At 39.6% G+C, this 19,666-nt stretch overlaps 1 protein-coding gene and 1 non-coding gene across 6 annotated transcripts in view; both read left to right on the forward strand.

Annotated features, from left to right (window-relative positions):
• The window catches only part of nahoda (DOMON-like domain-containing protein nahoda), a 70,758-nt gene that overhangs the window by 14,968 nt on the left and 36,124 nt on the right, over nucleotides 1-19,666 (forward strand). The window lies entirely within an intron of this gene.
• TRNAM-CAU (transfer RNA methionine (anticodon CAU)) lies at nucleotides 12,455-12,527 on the forward strand. The gene has a single exon. It is a non-coding gene; the product is annotated as a tRNA-Met (tRNA).

Below are 19,666 nucleotides of genomic sequence, written 5' to 3' on the forward strand. Positions count from 1 at the left end.
GCTCGTGCCCCTCAATGTCTGGGACACGGGTGGGCTGTGTCACCAGTTGTGAGAGGCCGTAGGACAAGGCGAAATCGTAGGCAGCCCGACCCGGGAGGTCAGTGGTTCTGGACCCCAACCACTCCTGGTGATGAGCGTTAAAGTCACCAAGGACCACCACCTCCCACCCAGAATGTGGAAGGATATAGAGAAAGAGGTAAACCTAAGAAGAAATGGATGGATTGTGTGAAAGACGATATGGGTAAGAGAGGAGTGAACGAAGAAATGGTATAAGATAGAAGAGTATAGAAGGAGAAAACATGTTGCGCCGACCCCAGGTGACTGGGAGAAGGGCAGGATAATGATGATGACGTAAACATTGAACTTATTTACATAAAATAATACATTATGGAATTCACCCTTTAGGGTGTGAACACATCCTGCTTAAGAGCGTTTGTGCTTAAGATAAAAATATCGATAACTAATATTAAAATTAAGACAAAGAAAAAAAAAGAAAAAACTGCGTATAAAAACTTACAAAAAAACAATCAACAATATAAATAACAAGAGGGAAATTAATGTTCAATAGAAATCAAATGTGCTTGGTCTACAGCTCGGTGTGGATCACGGATCTTAAATTTATTTTAAGTGAGGCTAGAGAAGCATGGCAAACAAATATGTCGATTTCATCACGTATACTATCTGCCAGGGAAGTCATACGATAGACAGGAGAGTGCTGGCCAAGATTACTTATACCACCCACCTTGAAACTCGCCATTAAAGTTATGGTTAAATTAAATGGTTATGTTATTTAAAACACAACGCATGACAGATAAGAATACTTGACACTCACCTGAGAGGATTCACAAAACACTCAATGGTCATAAATTTTCTATATATTAATACGAGAAGCAAAAACCTTGTATCCCTTTTTACGAAAATTGCGCGGACGGAGGAGTATGAAATTTTCCACACTTATAGAGAATATAGAGAAGACGTGCACAATGCTAATATTTTTTTTAAATAATGCATAAAAGATACATTAAATCAATAAAGAAAACATTACACACACTAAATACCATGTATTTGACGCACACACGCATACATACTATTTATTGTCAAACTTTTATTCCTAGCGTCTCTTGTCAAATTGAGAATAGATTAAATATTGTTTGTCTTTTTTAATTTTGTTTATAGTGTAGTCTTGGCGAAATTTGTGATTATAGAAGTATAAAATACAATCATAATAGTGTACAAACTTACAATTCCAATTAATTATAGTCGAATTTCGACTACTGCGGGACCTCTAGTATTTAACAAAGAGCCCACTTGGGAATCAAAGTCGGACACGCAGTTTAATATAAAAGTAACCATGAGGTCTACTAGGCGACCAATAAACAAGCTATTTCAAGAATCGTGTCAACTGTAATTAATGCATTTTTTCTATTCAGTCAGCGAAGGTTGAGTTCCGTTTATGTACTTTAAGACATATTGAGCAACCTCTCTTTATAGTTTCAATTAACTGATTTACGTTTAGTTTAATGGGTGTTTTGTAATTGAAAAAATATACGCGGAACGGGCGCGGCTCGTGCGCCGTAGCAGCAGGCGAAATTTCATCACGATTTTATATTTGTAAACTTTAATATTTATTTGTTTACTAGCTGACTCGGCAGACTTCGTAGTGCCTCAATCGATAAATAAAAGACCTAAACTTTTGTATAAAATAAACTTAAAACAAACAAAAGGAATCCGTCCGACTGGGGACACATTAAAGGAAAAACAAAATTGTTTGTTTTTATATAATTCCGAGCTTTTTTTATATTTTTTCACCTTTTAAACCTTCTCTGGACTTCCACGAATAATTCAAGACCAAAATTAACCAAATCGGTCCAGCCGTTCTCGAGTTTTAGCGAGACTAACGAACAGCAATTCATTTTTATATACATACCTAGTCAGGTCATAAATTCTGTCACATGTTTAACGTAAAATAATTGAAACAAGTTTATTCATTATGTAACCATTCATATACCAAAATGAACTTAACAAAACATAGATTCTTATGACACTAAAGTTTATTCAAAATGACCTCCGTGATTTTGAATACAGGCCTTCAATCTGCGCGGCCAGTCGTCTATCGCAGCACGAACGAGGTCCATGTCAATATCGGCGGCTGCCTTAATCAAGGATGTCTTGAGTGACTCGAAATTGGGATGAGCCTTTGAGCACGCCTTTTCCTCCAAGTGTTGCCATATCTTGTAATCTAACGGATTCAAATCTGGACTGGAGGAGGGCTAGTCTTCGTGCCGGATGAAGTCGATTTCACGCGCCGCCAGCCAGTCTTGTGTGCTCTTCGCTCTATGAGCTGGCACCGAATCTTATTGGAATACCCAGTGCCTGTTATTGAACATGGTATGAGAAACAGGTTCCACAAGATTCGTTAGGACTGTATTTTGATACAAAACTGCATTCGTTTTTACACCTTTCTCACAAAAATGTGCCTCTGTTAAGCCCCAATAAGAAACTCCCAACCATACCATGAGCGAGGATGGAAAATGACCTCGTTGGACACGCGGAATACGGTTGCTCGCTTCTTCACTACTGTGTGCATACACCTTATCATTTTGTTTGTTGTAGCTCTCTTCTACGGTAAAAAATTTTTCATCCGAAAAAAGAATTTCCCGATATTTTTTTCCCGCGTACCGCTTCAACAAAGCGCGGCATCTCTTCAGTCTCAGGTCCATTAGACGAGCATTCAAACGATGTCCTGTTTTTCTTCGATATGCCCGAAGCCCTAAGTCTTCATTTAACACCCTTTTCACCGTGGTTCTGCTTAACCCCATCTGAAGGGCCAACAGTTTCTGCTTACGTTTGGGATTTCTTTGAATTCGCGCCTTCACAGCTTTTATCACTGCTGGAGTCCTAACAGACCGAGGGCGACCACTTCTTGACCTGTCATCTACACTAGAGTCTTCATTGTATCGTTTGATGGTACGATAAACGAATCTTTTGGTTATATTCAAAACTTTCAGTATGTTAAAAATTTGAATTGGCGCGTAACCGCAACGATGCAACGCAATAACTGCAACACGGTCTTCTTTAAGCGTCCACTCCATATTTAAAAATGAGTAAAAATTCTAAAAGTATACATTTTTATTTTCATGAACAATTCGAAATTCGAATTCAATAAACTTTTGTGTGGCCAGCATTCTAAAAGAAAAGTTTTTACTGTGTGACAATACTTATGACCTGACTAGGTATATAGATTACTTCTTCTTCCTATTCGTACACTCTTGACAGAGTGGTCGTGGTCATGCATCAGTCGGATCCTGCGATACTTCATGTATAATTTACATCGGCAGACTTAATACTAAGGCATTCTTTACTCTGCATACTCTAATATCTCTCATTTGCGATTTGATTACGGCCATTACTAATTCGATCTTTTAACGCGTAATACAAATAACCCTCTGCAAACATCTCTGGCCAATGGTAGGAAGCTACAGGAGAGCTGAATATGCTTTTCGAAAGAACCGCAGGAGCCATCTTCATTCGATGCCCCGATTCCTCACAATTTTGCACTTTTACCAATTATACGATACAGCAGAAAGCATCATAAACTTTTACATATGAACACCAACCGTGCTTTCAATGAAAACAAGTGACATTACTTTTCTGACTAGCTGACTTTTCACGAATCAATCAACTGTAATAAATAGCTCATAAGAAAACGAACTTCTTATTGCCAGCAGAGAAAATTGCGAAGATATCTCTCAACAGTCTATGTTCGCTCGGTTAGATTGGTAATAAGCAGAAAAACCCGCAAAAAATCACACAATAAAGAAAAACAAGTGAAATGCATTGTTTTAGTATGAAATTTGTTCCGATCGTGAGCGGTGTTATGCAACATTCGACACACGACGCGTTTTAACACGCGGCCTCGAAGTGTGTGAATGGTTCTAGCAGGCAGGGCCTTCGGACGGATACAGACAGATACTCCTCTCTTTTATACGCATATAGTGATGTGTTTGTTGATACGTCGTAATGTGGGATTGCGTCCGTACCGCCATCCTGTGTATTTCTGCTGCAAATCAAAATTTTGATATCGTAGTGGTCAAGCGAAACGACTGCAGGGAGGTACCAATTTTTCTAATGAGTAATCTCATCTACATATAAATATAACATCACGTGATAAAACTAAACTCGCTAACATTTTTATTTGTGTAATTACGATACAATTGATTTAAAGACTTCAAGTCTCTCGATGGGCCATGCCATTCACAATGTCACATCTATGGGCGCAAGCACGGCGCAAGCTATCTATTAGGTGCGACACATCCTGAAAGTCGTTTGTGAATACGCCTTAAGTTCGCATTTCCTCGGAAAAATTGTACCTGCCTACCTTAACGACTTTGGAATCCAGCATCAAAGTCGCTATCCAATGCGCGGAGGACAGGAGTGAATGGAGGAACATAGTCCTAACAAAAGTGCTCAGTAAAGGTCACGACCCTCAGAACTGAGGAATACGACGCACGGAGGAAGACCTTAACATGGTTACCTTTAGCCCGCGACTTCATTGATTGAAAACCTCCATTAAAAAGTAAGGTTATGTAAGGTAATAACGTCACCGTTCTCGTCAAACAAGTTGAATGCGACAAGTGAAAACTAGTCCATAGACAGAAACCACTGAGTTTTTCGCCGGATCTTCTCAATGGGTCGCGATTCCGATTTGTAGTAGATTGAGCGAGGCACTAGTCTTGAGCTAGTGTGAGCAATTCTCTCAGGTTGAGCCCGTGAACTCATCTAGCGGTCTGCGTGTAGTTAGGATAGCCTCTTTTTTCCCCTAGCTATTCTTTGGTGGCCTAAGAGGCTATTCCAGTTACGCCCTGACGGGTAGGTGAGCTCACGGACTCAACCTGAGAGAATTTGCTAACACTGGCACTAGCGAGAGCCATCATATCTGAATCACGACCAACTGAAAATATCGATAGCCTCTTAGGCTACCAGCGATTAGGTAGGTAAAAAATAAAAGAAAACCGAAACAATCAGTATTGAGCCCTAATAATCGGAATTAGACCACAAGCATTAGAACCCCGAAATTGAAATTAAAATGGCTTATTACATTTTCTTTCTGTTTTGTTATTGAAAAAACTTAAGCTCAATAGTTGCTAACAAACAAGAAAATCGGTTGCGTTAAAAAACTGGTATTAAGTTGTTTCGCCTCCTTTATTATTTATTTCTTTTCTAAATATATTCTTTATTATTATTAAATACTAGCTGTATAGTAACCGGCAAACATCTTGAGCAAATGACCTTGACTGCGCAGAACCGAATTTTAGATCACTTTGGTGGTGAGGGTGAGGCGCGACGGCAGGGGAAATCGTATCGAGCGCGTTATTGGTAGATCAGTCGAACCCTGCGCCCCGCACCGCGCCCTCATTCCGCTCGCTCCCAAAAGTACGCTTGCGTACAGTGAAAAATCTATCGTTATTAATCGTTATGTTATTTGTTATAATTGCTTGTTGACTTTGTTGCCATTGCTATTTGTTGAGTGTTTGTTGATTTTTTATAAAAAATACACTATGCCGCGGCAAACTGGTGTAGTAATCAAAAGAAAGGGTAGAAAAATTGTGTACGACGTATATTGCTTCATTATAAAACAGGGGAAGAATGATATGGAAAAAGTAAAACAGACTTCGGAAGCAACAAAAACATCAGTGAGTACTGTTAGGTGCATTATTAACGAAGCTAAAGGCTCTGGCTTGCTCGCCGTGTTTGGGACTCCGGGTAAGAAAAGATCAGGGAAGAAGAAAGTTACCGGAATGGATAGTTTCGTTCAATCTGTAATAAAAAGATGTAATCATAATAACTACATAACAAGCAGCGAAACTCCGTACCGTAGAAAGGCTTCGAAAAATTTAAAGAAGATATACATTGTAATGGCTCGGAACGAAGTTTACGACGAATTATGAAAGAGCTAGGCTTCAGATGAAAAAAAAAACAGAAAATAATCGGAAGCTGGTAATTGAAAAAAGTAACATTCGATTACTACGAATCGAATATCTTAAAAAAATAATTAATTAGACAAAAAAGAAGATCGAACGACCGAGTTGTAAACTACACCGATGAGCCCTATGTCGACTCATCACGATGATAGCGACTCGGGTGATGAAAACAGTGATGATGATGATGGTCAAGATTATGATAACGAAAAAAAATTACAAATACCAGCTTCGCTTCAACTGAACCAAGACCTGGCAACAGCTCTAGTTTTGACTTAATAGAAGGAATATCTATTTTACCCCAAGATTAAATTATTACAATTATTAACCTATATTTTTTGTTGATGTTCTAATAAATATATAAATAAATACATATGTTGATTTTAATAATTTAATTGCATTATGACGCAGCGTAAATAATGTTTTTGCACGTGAGTGTACCATGCGCAAACTTACCCCCACTACGTCAACAAATGCTCAAGAAGTTTGCCGGCTATTATACCCGTCCGCTTCGCTGGGCATTTAAAAGTAACATTATTATTTCACACCCCCACAAAGATTCCCATCATTAACGCCCCCGCAACTGGTATAGGGAGTCCAACGCTCATATAAATATTAGACTATCCATTAAGTACATGTATTTTCTACATGGATACCTAGTTTCAAGTCAATCGGAAGCACGGTTCAGTAGTTATAACGGAACATCCGTAAAAACCATTCTAGATTTATATACATCTAATATATAAAATTCTCGTGTCACAATGTTAGTTACCATACTCCTCCGAAACCGCTTGACCGATTTTTATGAAATTTTATTTGCATGTTCAGTAGGTCTGAGAATCGGCTACTATCTATTTTTCATACCCCTAAGTGATAAGGGTTGTCCACCCCTAACATTTTATTTTTTATTTTTTGGGCATTTTTTTTTGTTATAAGGAGGCATTATGTGGTTGAGGTTTTGTTATTTTTATATTCCCTCATCCTTCACAGCGCTACATGCCTCTTCCACTCATTTACCACATCCTTACACACTTACAATAAGTTAGTTTTTTTTCTACACTAGAAATTCCCTAGAAATCTTATATATGGCAAAACAACGTTTGCCGGGTCAGCTAGTATTAGTATAGATTTCTTACTTATCAAACAACCGTCCTTGTTATCCTACCGCTGAGATGTCAAAACAAGTTACGCAAGACGTATGTAAATACCACACGGCCATGTAATATATAGCTTATGGCTTTTAGCTGCGTTGCATTGAAACACGTCCGTTCAAGGTTCGACGCTGAACGTGTACTAATTGCTGAAAGATGAGATAGTAGATCGGACCACGCTCCATTATTTTTTTTCCCTACCTATGCTGATAGCCTTGAGAGGCTATTTCAGCTTCACCCTAACGTGTGTAGGTGAGCTCACGGGGCTCAAACCGGAGTGTTGCTAAAACTGACCCTAGCAACAGCAGTGTTTCGCAGAATCTACCACCGGATCGGAAACGCGACCCACTGAGAAGATCCGGCGAGAAACTCAGTGGGCTGTGTCTGTGGGTTAATTCACTCGTCGAGCCCTTCGTCGCAAGCGACGGGTTCGACGAGGACGGTGACCGGTGCTTGTGGTGCCTAAAAGCACAGTTAATGGATCGGGAGGATCCGTAATGACGTGCTTTGGGCGACGTCGACTGTTTACCATTCGGTCTACAGGATCTGGTATGAGACGGTTCAATTAAAGGCGCTATTGTATAATATAACATTAGGTGTGATCACTAATGCTCACTACGCAACATGCGGATGTGCTGGCACCTTAAAATATAGCTAAATTTAATTTTTATTGCCCTTGTAAGCAGACGAGCGTACGGCCCACCTAATTGTGAGTGGTTACCGTCGCCTATGGACTTCAGCAATGCCACGGGCAGAGCCAAGCCGCTGCCTACCGTTAATTACTCTCCACAAGCCTCGCTTGAAGATATGTCATAGCGCTCGGGAAAATAAATGGTCCAAGATCATCTTCATCATCACTGCTGGACATAACCCTTTCTGAATGTTTTTACCGATGTTCGTCCAACATAACCTAATAAAATATAGGTTATTACGAATGCAACAGGTAGGTACGTTCACGATATCGGAATCCGAACCTTTTTAGAAGCTATTTTATATGGCCACAACCATATTTGAAGAAATACGTATTTAGTTCGTATTAATTAAAATGTTGGTGAACCCAAAAACGGAGTTTGTTTGAAAAGTAGTCGCTGAATCGACACATCCCGCGTTCACCGATAACCGTCCTTGCGGAACCCGTCGCGTCGCTTGCGACGAAGGGCTCGACGAGCGAATTAACCTATAGACACAGTCGACTGAGTTTCCCGCCGGATCTTCTCAGTGGGTCGCGTTTCCGATCCGGTGGTAGATTCTGCGAAGCACTGCTCTTGCTAGGGCCAGTGTTAGCAACACTGACGGTAGGACTTCTTGTGAGTCCGCGCCGGTAGGTACCACCACCTTGCCTATTTCTGCCGCGAAGCAGTAATGCCAATTCTATCGCCGTATGGGCAGAGGAGCATACGCGCCTCTCCTGTGTACTTAGTGCGAGTTTTTTAACTTCTCGATCGAGTAAAAGTTAACTCAAATTTGTATGGAGTTGAAACAGTGCCCCTAGCGGCAAACGGAGGGGAGCTGATGGCCAGTGGTCATCGACGCTCATGGAAATGAGTAATGCCAGCACATTGGGCAGAGCCAAGCCGCAGAAACAAGAAGTACTTTTATTTTATTGCTTAGATGGGTGGACGAGCTCACAGCCCACCTGGTGTTAAGTGGTTACTGGAGCCCATAGACATCTAAAACGTAAATGCGCCACCCACCTTGAGAATTAAGTTCTAAGGTCTCAAGTATAGTTACAACGGCTGCCCCACCCTTCAAGCCGAAACGCATTACTGCTACAGAAATAGGCAGGGCGGTGGTATCTACCCGCGCGGGCTCACAAGAGATCCTACCCCCAGATGACACAGTATGGAAATATTAAACTAGCTACTCCAATGTGTCGATGCAATATTGGATTCCGCGCAGGCCCCTCACTCCAGCATAGTTATTTAGTGAAAGTGAAGATGTTTACGTGACGGCACGTTGACGGTAAAATGAAGGCACTCCTCAGTTTCATTGCATGCCAATTGAATTGTGACACTTATGAAAAGCGCTCGTGTCCTGATGCGCTAGACCAGAGTTCCCCAAACTTTCTTGTCGTCGTAGAGACCCCTTGCCATGTTTTTCCTTGTTGGGTAGACCCCCTACTTACCTGATATTGATTTCCTGTAAATTTCTAACTGTAGTAAAGTTTAGTGTTAAAAACTTAAAGCAAAAACACATGTTAATTTATACATTTATTAATTGAATTTAAATTAAAACTACTCAAAATAAAATTTTGTTATGAGTAAAATATACGTAACATAAAATAAAACTAAAATAAACTATAAATAAAATATCATAAGCGATAAGTCAATATTTTTAGTGAGAAGGATGAACCTGGTTTTACTGATTTTACTGGTGGTAGGACCTCTTGTGAGTCCGTACGGGTAGGTACCACCGCCCTGCCTATTTCTGCCGTGAAGCAGTAATGCGTTTCGGTTTGAAGGGTGGGGCAGCCGTTGTAACTATAATTGAGACCTTAGAACTTATATGATGCTTTAATAATAAATTATCAACATTTGGCGTCAACTTTGTAAGGGTTAATCTTAAATCTCCTCGGCTAATGATGTCTTGATAGTATGATGTAAGTAAATAGGTACTCTCAGTGTATGTGTTGAGATCCACTATCGTGGACCCCCAACTTTTTTTTCGCTGACGTAGACCCCTTGCAGGTTGTCATAGACCCCTAGGGGTCGATATAGACCACTTTGGGAATCACTGCGTTAGACGACCGATGTAATTGGCTCGAACGATTCAACTGTGCCCCGGTTCAAATCCTGCGACGGTAACATTTTTTTTCAATGTTCAACGTTACGATTTACGTTTAAGTGAGGCAATAAAAAAATCCTTGGGTCCGTTTGCAAAGAAAAAAAACGCGATAATAATTTTGAGGCGGTAGAATATAAATGACGGGACTTGCCCCGTGTCTTCTCCCGCGTTATATTTTTTATTCAGAAAAAAATATGATCAATTGTTAGAAAGTGAATTAATATTGTGTTTTTTGCCGGGATAAACAATTGTTGTGTAATCATTATAATTAAATCACATCAACAAATCGACTATTTTTTTGATACGTAAAATCACCAACCTGCGATAACACTGTCGTATTTATTAATTATTATATACCAGTTATACCCGGCCTCGCTCAGGTCATATTATTTAAAGCGATAAAAAGTATCGTAAATGCGTAAATAATGGTTATATACCTACTCACTATCATTGTGCGAAAGTTCACTAAAAGTTATTACTGCAATTTTGATCATTTTGTATTTCATTTTTGCATGATAGGCAATCATCCGACCACACTAAAACAAACTAACGACTTTAATGTTTATATTATTAAGTTTAGTGCTCAAGTCATGTTAGTCTAATAAACTAATACATAAAACATTGAGAGTAAGATAACATGCTTACATTATACATGTGATATTTTTTATTTTATTTTTTGTGCCTATCTGTGATCAGCCAACATATTGTGATATACGAAAAGTAATTTACTATAGAATAGTAAAATGTAAAATTTAAATGTTTTGTTTTCCTGTATGTCTATATCTATATCTATACTTCTATACTTCTATACTTCTATATCTATACTAATATTATAAAGAGGAAAGATTTGTTTGTTTGTTTGTTTCGAATAGGCTCCGAAACTACTGGACCGATTTGAAAAATTCTTTTTCCATTAGAAGCCAACATTGTCCCTGATGAACATAGGCTACTTTTTTTAATTTTTTTTAAATTTCTTTTTTTGGTTTCATGTGTGTTTTAATGTTTCCGAAGCGAAGCGAGGGCGGGTCGCTAGTCAATAATAAAAAACGTGTTGGAGCAAGTTGGTGCTATAAATATAAAAATGACTAGGTCATAATAATATGAGTTGACAATACTGGCGTACTGGTGGTAGAACCTTCTGTGAGTCCGCACGGGTAGGTACCACCGCCCTGTCTATTTCCACCGTTAAGCATTAATGCGTTTCGGTTTGAAGGGTGGGGCAACCGTTGTAACTATACTGAGTCCTTAGAACTTATATCTCAATGTGGGTGGCGCATTTACATTGCAGATGTCTATGAGCTCCAGTAACCACTTAACACCAGGCGGGCTGTTAGCTCGTCCACCCATCTAAACAATAAAAAAAAGTACTTCTTGTTTCTGCGGCTTGGCTATGCCCAATGTGTTGGCATTACTCATTTCCATGAGCGTCGTTGACCACTGGCCATCAGCTTCCCTCCGTTTGCCGCTAGGGGCGCTGTTCCAACTCCATACAAATTTGAGTTAACTTTTACGCGATCGAGAACGTTAAAAAACTCGCACACACGTTGCTTGGATTACTTCTTTTTAATTTTTTTTTTGTTTAGGATTGAGCGATTGTTGGTTGCCTGGAGGCCTTTTCAGTTTCACCAGGACAGGTGGGCGAGCTAAGACTCAGCCAGGAGGGGTGGTATTAGCTAACGGCTCTGAAGGATACCTAACAATTCAAGAGCAGCTGCTTCGCGAATGATGCCTAGATTACTCCCGTTAGATGGCTACATTCATGTAATGCTTATGTATTGTTTTGTTCATAATTATCATGCAGAAGCATAATAGTTAAAAAAAACTAACAAAATACGCTTTTATAGAAAATCCAACTAAAAAATAGTCAGTTGAATTTCAATTTTTTCAATATTTTTTTTTATATTTAGTTGTCATCGGTCCATAATAAGTACTAGACGTCCCGCAGTAGGCGAAATTCGACTATAAATAATTGGAATAATAAGTTTGTACACTATGTTATGATTGTATTTTATACTTCTATAATCACAAATTTCGCCACGGCTACACTATAAAAAAATATTAATACAGACAAACTATATTTAATCTATTCTCAATTTGACAACAGACGTCAAGAACAAAAGTTTGACAATAAATAGTATGCATGCGTGTGTGCGTCAAATACATGGTATGTAGTGTGTGTAATGTTTTCTTTATTGATTTAATGTATCTTTTATGCATTATTTAAAAAAAATATTAGCATTGTGCACTTCTTTTCTATAAGTGTGGAAAATTTCATACTCCTCCGTCCGCGCAATTTTCGTAAAAAAAGTTTTTGCTTCACGTATTAATATAAAGATACCAAATTTCGAGTTAATCCGACGTTTTGAAGGAGATCAAAATCATGTTCAAATATATCGTTACAAACATACATACTAACATTTGTACGTCTGAAGCTAATAAAAGTGTATTTTAAAATACAATCAAAATCTGAAAAATATTTGACCAAAAACATTGCTGCAGGTAAACATAAACTGAATCTTATTTTTAACAAGTCACATTGTAGCCTCGGTAGCGCAGTAGGCAGCGCGTAAGTCTCATAATCTTAAGGTCGTGAGTTCGATCCTCACCCGGGGCAATGTTTTTGTGAAATATCTAAGCAAAATTGTCAATTCTACTGTATGACTGAAAAAAAGACAGTTCCATTAAAATTTTGGTTCATTCGCTAGCATGGAAAGTTATTTTACTTTTATTTTAAATCTTAAAAATAATTGTACACTAAAGTTTATGTTTAGATTTAGTGAAAGTTTATTTTAGAGGTAAAGATTTCGCTTACAAAAGAATGTAAAGATTTCAATTAGAAAATGTTAATTGTTAGAAATCGTTCAACAATTTAATTAATTCGACAATGAAATGAGATTCTTATTTGAAATACAAAAAAATGTATAACAGTGCCATCTATTGAATAATATAATAACCATTAAGATGGTCAAAGAAATATTCCAAAAATTTGCAATTTGAATCGTAAATATTACAACATTAATAAGGATGACATTTGTTTAATATTCGTTAATATCATTCAACTTCAAGATTAAGCTATCTTTAATTCAACGTTCAATATGTAAAATGGTTTTGTAACACGAAACCAAGAAAGCTTTGCGGTTACGTTTCTCAATACTAATTCTTATTCTACAGCCCACAGAATGCATAATTGATTAGTTTTAGTATTCATAGAGGTGGAGCATTTGGTTTTTTTTCAACAATGGTTGTGTAAATCTCTAAGGTCATTTCTAAGGTTACACAAAATGTTTTGTAAATACGAATCGGTGCTAAATTGATTAATTTGATTGTTTCTGTCAAACATTTGCTGAATGTTCTCATAACAATTCGTCTACTGGTGTGGATTACAAAGATTGTTTACTTAAAAATAACGCATTTTGTATAACTTCATATCCTGTTTTTAATACGCTGCTTTTATTAGCTTCAGACGTATTAATCTCCAGGATATTGACAATGTATAATGTAAATATATTAATAATAATTGTACATAACTTAAAAAGAAGACAATAGAGCCCTCTCACCAAAATAATACAGTGGAGAGGAAAACTATATATGTCATTGCAAGAACAAGAGGAATTGGATACATAACTTATAAATTCAGGAGTTACAGTGTGGTAGGAGTCAGTGCCGCGAAATACCTTTACTGGTGGTAGGACTTCTTGTGAGTCCGCACTGGTAGGCATCACCGCCCTGCCTATTTCTTGCCGTGAAGCAGTAATGCGTTTCGGTTTGAAGGGTGGGGCAGCCGTTGTAACTATACTGAGACCTTAGAACTTATATCTCAAGGTGGGTGGCGCATTTACGTTGTAAATGTGTATGGGCTCCGTTAACCACTTAACACCAGGTGGGCTGTGAGCTCGTCCACCCATCTAAGCAATAAGTAAAAAATGTGATTTGAAAAAAAAAATACATTTTCTTTGCAATAAGCTCGAATTGAGAAAAAGTAGTCGGGGTTAATTAACGACATTAAATGGGCACGTTGGACAGACAGCGTTGAAGATTGCGGAAACGCCTGCCAGTACCTCAAGCACCGGTCATCGTTCTCGTCGAGCCCGTCGCTGGCGACGAAGGGCTCGGCGAGTAAATTAACCCTTAGATACAGCCCACTGAGTTTCTCGCCGGATCTTCTCAGTGGGTCGCGTTTCCGATCCGGTGGTAGATTCTGCGAAGCACGGCTCTTGCTAGGGTTCGTTTTTTTTTTATTGCTTAGATGGGTGGACGAGCTCACAGCCCACCTGGTGTTAAGTGGTTACTGGAGCCCATAGACATCTACAACGTAAATGCGCCACCCACCTTGAGATATAAGTTGTAAGGTCTCAGTATAGTTACAACGGCTGCCCCACCCTTCAAACCGAAACGCATTACTGCTTCACGATAGAAATAGGCAGGGCGCTGGTACCTACCCGCGCGAACTCACAAGAGGTCCTACCACACCACAGTAATTACGCCAATTATCATTTTGCGGATTGCAATTTTATTACACGATGTTATTCCTTCATCGTGGAAGTCAATCATGAACATTTCTTGAGTACATAATTCATTAGAAAAATTGGTACCCGCCTGAGATTCGAACACCGTTGCATCGCTCAACACGAATGCACCGGACGTCTTATCCCTTAGGCCACGACGACTTCTAAACCTTCTTGCTAGTGTTCGTGTTAGCAACGTCGTCAGGTTTGAGCCCCGCGAGCTCACCTACTAATTCGGCGAATCTAGAATAACCCTTCAACCTTACTAGAATAGGTAGGGGAAAAAAATCCGTAAGAAATTAACGCGTATGATTTCCGTTCAATGATAAGCTCAAGTTGCTTCCTGAGTACTATCGAACCGATCGAACTCATCAGTATACTTAGTTGATATTATGGACTACGTGCCAGGTCCAACACGTCCTTACGGATCCATCAGATCCAATAACTCTTGCATTAGATACCTTCAGCTCTAACACTAGGAGCAGGCTGAGGAACCCCGGTAACCGTACTCGTCGAACTCGACAAAGAGTTCGACGTGCAACTTAACCCATGCATCAGCCCGCTGAGTTTCTCGCCGGATCTTCTCAGCGGGTCGCGATTCCGAGCCGGTAGTAGATTCATTCGCGAAGCAATTGCTCTTGAGTTGTTCGGAGGCGCTCGGGCAGCTGTTAGCAAATCTCTCCCTTTCTGGCTGAGCCTTTACTCGCCCACCTGCCCTGGTGAAACTGGAAAGGCCTCCGGGCCACCAGTAATACCTCAATCATAAAAAAAGGTCCAACATTGCAATGGTTGCGATAATTTGTACCATAGCTGTTGCTTGTGATAGAGCTAGATGTGTCCAACAGTAGATTAAGTGGATCCGGATATGCTAGTTCGTCCACTTGATATGAGGTCCCAAAGTCCTGGTCCTATTGTGGGTGACTCTTATATAATTGCCCTTCCTGATCAAAAGTGACTACGACAGGAAATTCAGATTGAGGTCCTCCTTTTAGAAATTCTGTCTCTCAATCATAAATTGATATTTAAAAGAGCGCCGCGCAAAGAAATCGCGCATTCCACAGCCAACACACATAAAACTGTGAATATTATCTTAATTTCACTTCTCGACCGGTCGTACTACTCGTACCTGCCTGTTAAAATACCAACTGTGCATTGCATCACCGATATTAATCTTAACTAGTATTTTTACGAACCTGTTCTTTTGACTGGTATAAATTAAATACCAGAATGCGGTTTTAATGTATGAGAGACTATTGTCCAATAAGACGTTTGCCTTTGGGCAGAACAATTCTAATATGGAGATTAGGTTTAGAGGCGAGGTTTTTCGAGCACAAATAGCACAGACAACCCGGGTTATCTGTGACAAATAGGCACACCCACCCGGTGTAAAGCGATTATAGTTCTTGCTGTATATAAATTATCATGTTTAGTAAGTAATAACTGAACACAACAAAAACTAATCATCCACTGATAGGTTGTTTTTGGTGATAGTACGTTGTGTGTTTTATATCTTTCAAGATTTTTAAACATTAATGTTCATGCGAATATGGTCTTTATATGTTAGGTAAAAGATTTCTACAGCACACTGACTTGGCCATATAGATGTATGTACAAAATAATAGATTATATTATGTATGCGAGATATGAACAGCGTCGGGCGTATTCGACGTGGGTGACCATTGTGCTTGGTACATTAAAATTTGATTCATGAGTTACATTATGTGTCATGATAGATAGCCTTCAATAGCAAACTTTGCCTGGATGGTGGGCTGAGTCGTATCTTCGGAGCTAACAAGACCTATCATTACAAGATACATTGAATATGGGTTTATCAATCTTTTCTTCTAGTCTTTGATCTTTTTAATCTAATAGTCTAATAATCTAATAGTTTTTCATCTTTCTAAATAACTTTAGATCACAAGTATTGATTGATGAAAAGATCTTTTGGCACAATATCAACATAGTTTTTGACGGCAATTACGCTCAGGAAAGCTCAGAGTGCTCGCGCAATTAGTAGTTATTGAGAAAACGTATTAAAAGCAACTGTTTGTTTGTCGTAGCCTTCCTCCAAATTTCACAAGACATCATTGTAAAGATGTGGTCTATAGACCAGCCTTTTCCAAAGTGGGCGATAACGCCCTCCTGTGGGCGTTGCAGGCCTAAAGGGGGGGCGGTAACAGATCCAGAAAAAAAATTGGAGCGTTGTACAGAAGCTTGGGAGGCGATTTGTAATTTAATCTAAGAGGACTCTTGACACTTGACACTCGTGACACACAGGACACCGATTAAACTCTCACTATAGTGGTTTTTAGGTATGTGAAAAAATGGGGGCGCTAAAAAATAATTTATTCTCAAAGTGGGCAGTAGACAACATAAGTTTGGGAACCCCTGCATAGACGAATCCTCCCTCCTCTGCAATCTTCTGCCGTTCCTCCTCTAACTATTCCACGTGCACAATTCACTTACAATAATCATACGTCAGAGTCACATTATTTAAGCTGTCTTATTTTAAGACTCTGTTACTGCTGTACCACACAACTCTGCGTATATAGCAAAGTGAAGAAAATTGCAAATAATCAAAACAGCGACCGTATCTACACCTGCGCTTTTCCCTTTTCTTTCTCAATCGTAACCGGCTTAAGTTAAAATAACCGTTACATTGTTCCGACGCAGTAACTCGCGGCATGAAACATAACCGAAGCTTTCTTCTGCGGGTATTACGTAAATAATTAGTCGTAACGTGGTCAGTCATTATTTAAATTAATGGATTGGTTGTATTCTATAATTATTTGCGTTTGGCAGACCATTATTATATAGATTTGGAGTATATGGATCAACGCAGAGAGTTTCGTTCTAATTGTGTCTTGTGTCATATGTTCCATGTAGAGTGCTATCTTGTGATGATTCCTGTATTTCATTTTTACAACTGCACCGCCCATTACCTGTGCAGAGTCTGGGAATGCTGTGTTTCCAGATATAATTTCTACCGTTTATGTAGGTACCACTTGATTCCGGGATGAATCTTCATCAAAAGGCATTCAAATAGTCTTTAGTGGTAGGCGGCGGTTTGCTTGTATTCATTGTAGCTGTCCTCAAGTGGCGCTGATAACTCACCACCAGCTAAATTGTATTCTCATCGATCTTTGTAGCCAAAAGCAAAGGATTGTCTCATGGCGAGTGACATTGATATTAACAAAATGATTGTTTGCGGTCGTAAACCAAAACAGTTCCTGGTTTTTGGAAGCGCTTTCATGGAGAATAACTTTAGACTCGAGCCATACTATATCTCAAGCAGGTACTACTGTAAGTTACTGACTTGTAAACGTCAGTGATATGTGGCTTTCCTGTCCTATGTTCCTCTGCCTCTCTCTCCTCATACGCAACTTCACTGTCGACTTAATAAAGCAATTTAAATACGATTTTATAAATAAAATCTCGATCTCCCACAAACACTTTGAAAACGAAAACTGCTACACAATGGACAAATAGCAATAAAAACACAACTAAAGTCATTGAAAGGGCGTAAACCGTTACAGAGAAACGAGATGACAACATTAGAGATTGTTAGAAACAAATAATAAGTAAAAGTTAGTTACGTCAGACCAGACACTTCGGAGATGAAAGAGTGAGTGTTGATTCCTGTGATAAATAAGACCGTAACTGCATCAAAAGGCGTAGCACTAAATCTGTTAATGTAGTGTTTTCTTCGGATTTCGCTACTAATTAGTTTTCTTATTGCTCTCGAAGGCAGCCCGGCTTAAGTTCGCTTGGAGAATAGCCACCACCCGTGCACAGTGGTTGTGCCAGGCAAAGCCGTACTTACCTTGGATGTCCTAGGCTTTTCTCAGACCTCGAAAAGAACACCTTCCTGGTGGTAGGACCTCTTGTGAGTCCGCACGGGTAGGTACCACTGCCCCATTTCTGCCGTGAAGAAGTAACGCGTTTCGGTTAGAAGGGTGGGGCAGCCGTCTAAACTGAGACCTTAGAACTCATGTCTCAAGGTGGGTGGCGCATTTACGTTGTAGATGTCTATGGACTCCGGTAACTACTGAACACCAGCTGGGCCGTGAACTTGTCCACCCATTATCATCAGCCTGCGGCAGTCCACTGCTGGACATAGGCCTCCCCCAAAGCTCGCCACTGAACCCGATCTTCGGTTCTACACATCCAGTTACTGCCAGCTGCCTTGCGCCGGTCGTCGCTCCATCTAGCAGAACGGCGTCCTACACTAAGTTTGCCGGTTCGCGGTCTCCACTCCAGAACACGTCTACCCCAGCGGTTATCGGTACTGCGACATATGTGACCAGCCCACTGCTACTTCAGCTTACCAATAAAAACCAACTAAGCAACGAAGCCATAAAAAAAATATTGGGTTATGCTTTAGTTTGTCTTGGATTCGAGTAAATTTAATAACGGCGTCGCTCATGACCCTGGGTCCCGCACGGTCGTATTGCGCGTGCACCAGCCACCACACGACGCAGAGTCGTGAGTCAGTGCGACTATTCACCTTCAAGCATTGTTGCAACGTGATCGCGGTAGGCTTACTGAATAAGAAGAAGTGAAAACCATTGTCGATGCTTGTTTTAGCCAATTAATATATTGTTGGAAAAACAATGGTAGAATCGAAGAAATTTAGGCAGAAAATTATAAGAGACGAACTCAACGAAGACGAACTTTTACTGGTGGTAGGACCTCTGGTGAGTCCGCACGGGTAGGTACCACCGCCCTGCCTATTTCTGCCGTGAAGCAGTACTGCGTTTCGGTTTGAAGGATGGGGCAGCCGTTGTAACTATACTGAGATCTTAGAACTTATATCTCAAGGTGGGTGGCGCGTTTACGTCGTAGATGTCTATGGGCTCCAGTAACCACTTAACACCAGGTGGAATGTGAGCTCGTCCACCCATCTAAGCAATAAAAATAAAATAAAAACAATATATCAAGGATCGACCTGGCATTCACAACTGTAGAAGACCGTGCGTTTTAAAGTTAAAACAGAGTTGGTTTTGACGACTCAGACCCATCTCTTTGTGAAGGGCATTAATGATGGAATAACTCAGAACTATGTCACCATTGCCCTTTGCGGTTTCGTGACGAGAATACAATCCGTCATTTAAATACAAAATTACTAGTTCGCGAAGCGCTCCTGGACGGCACTATGTCGGTCATAGTTTAATATGTCTCGCAGTTATTCGATTTAATTCGATTATACTGTTGTCTACTCTAGAAGGATTAGATTTTTTATTTCATT

The sequence above is a fragment of the Bombyx mandarina genome, chromosome 28 (assembly GCF_030267445.1).
Source record: "Bombyx mandarina strain Sakado chromosome 28, ASM3026744v2".
Classification (NCBI taxonomy): domain Eukaryota; kingdom Metazoa; phylum Arthropoda; class Insecta; order Lepidoptera; family Bombycidae; genus Bombyx; species Bombyx mandarina.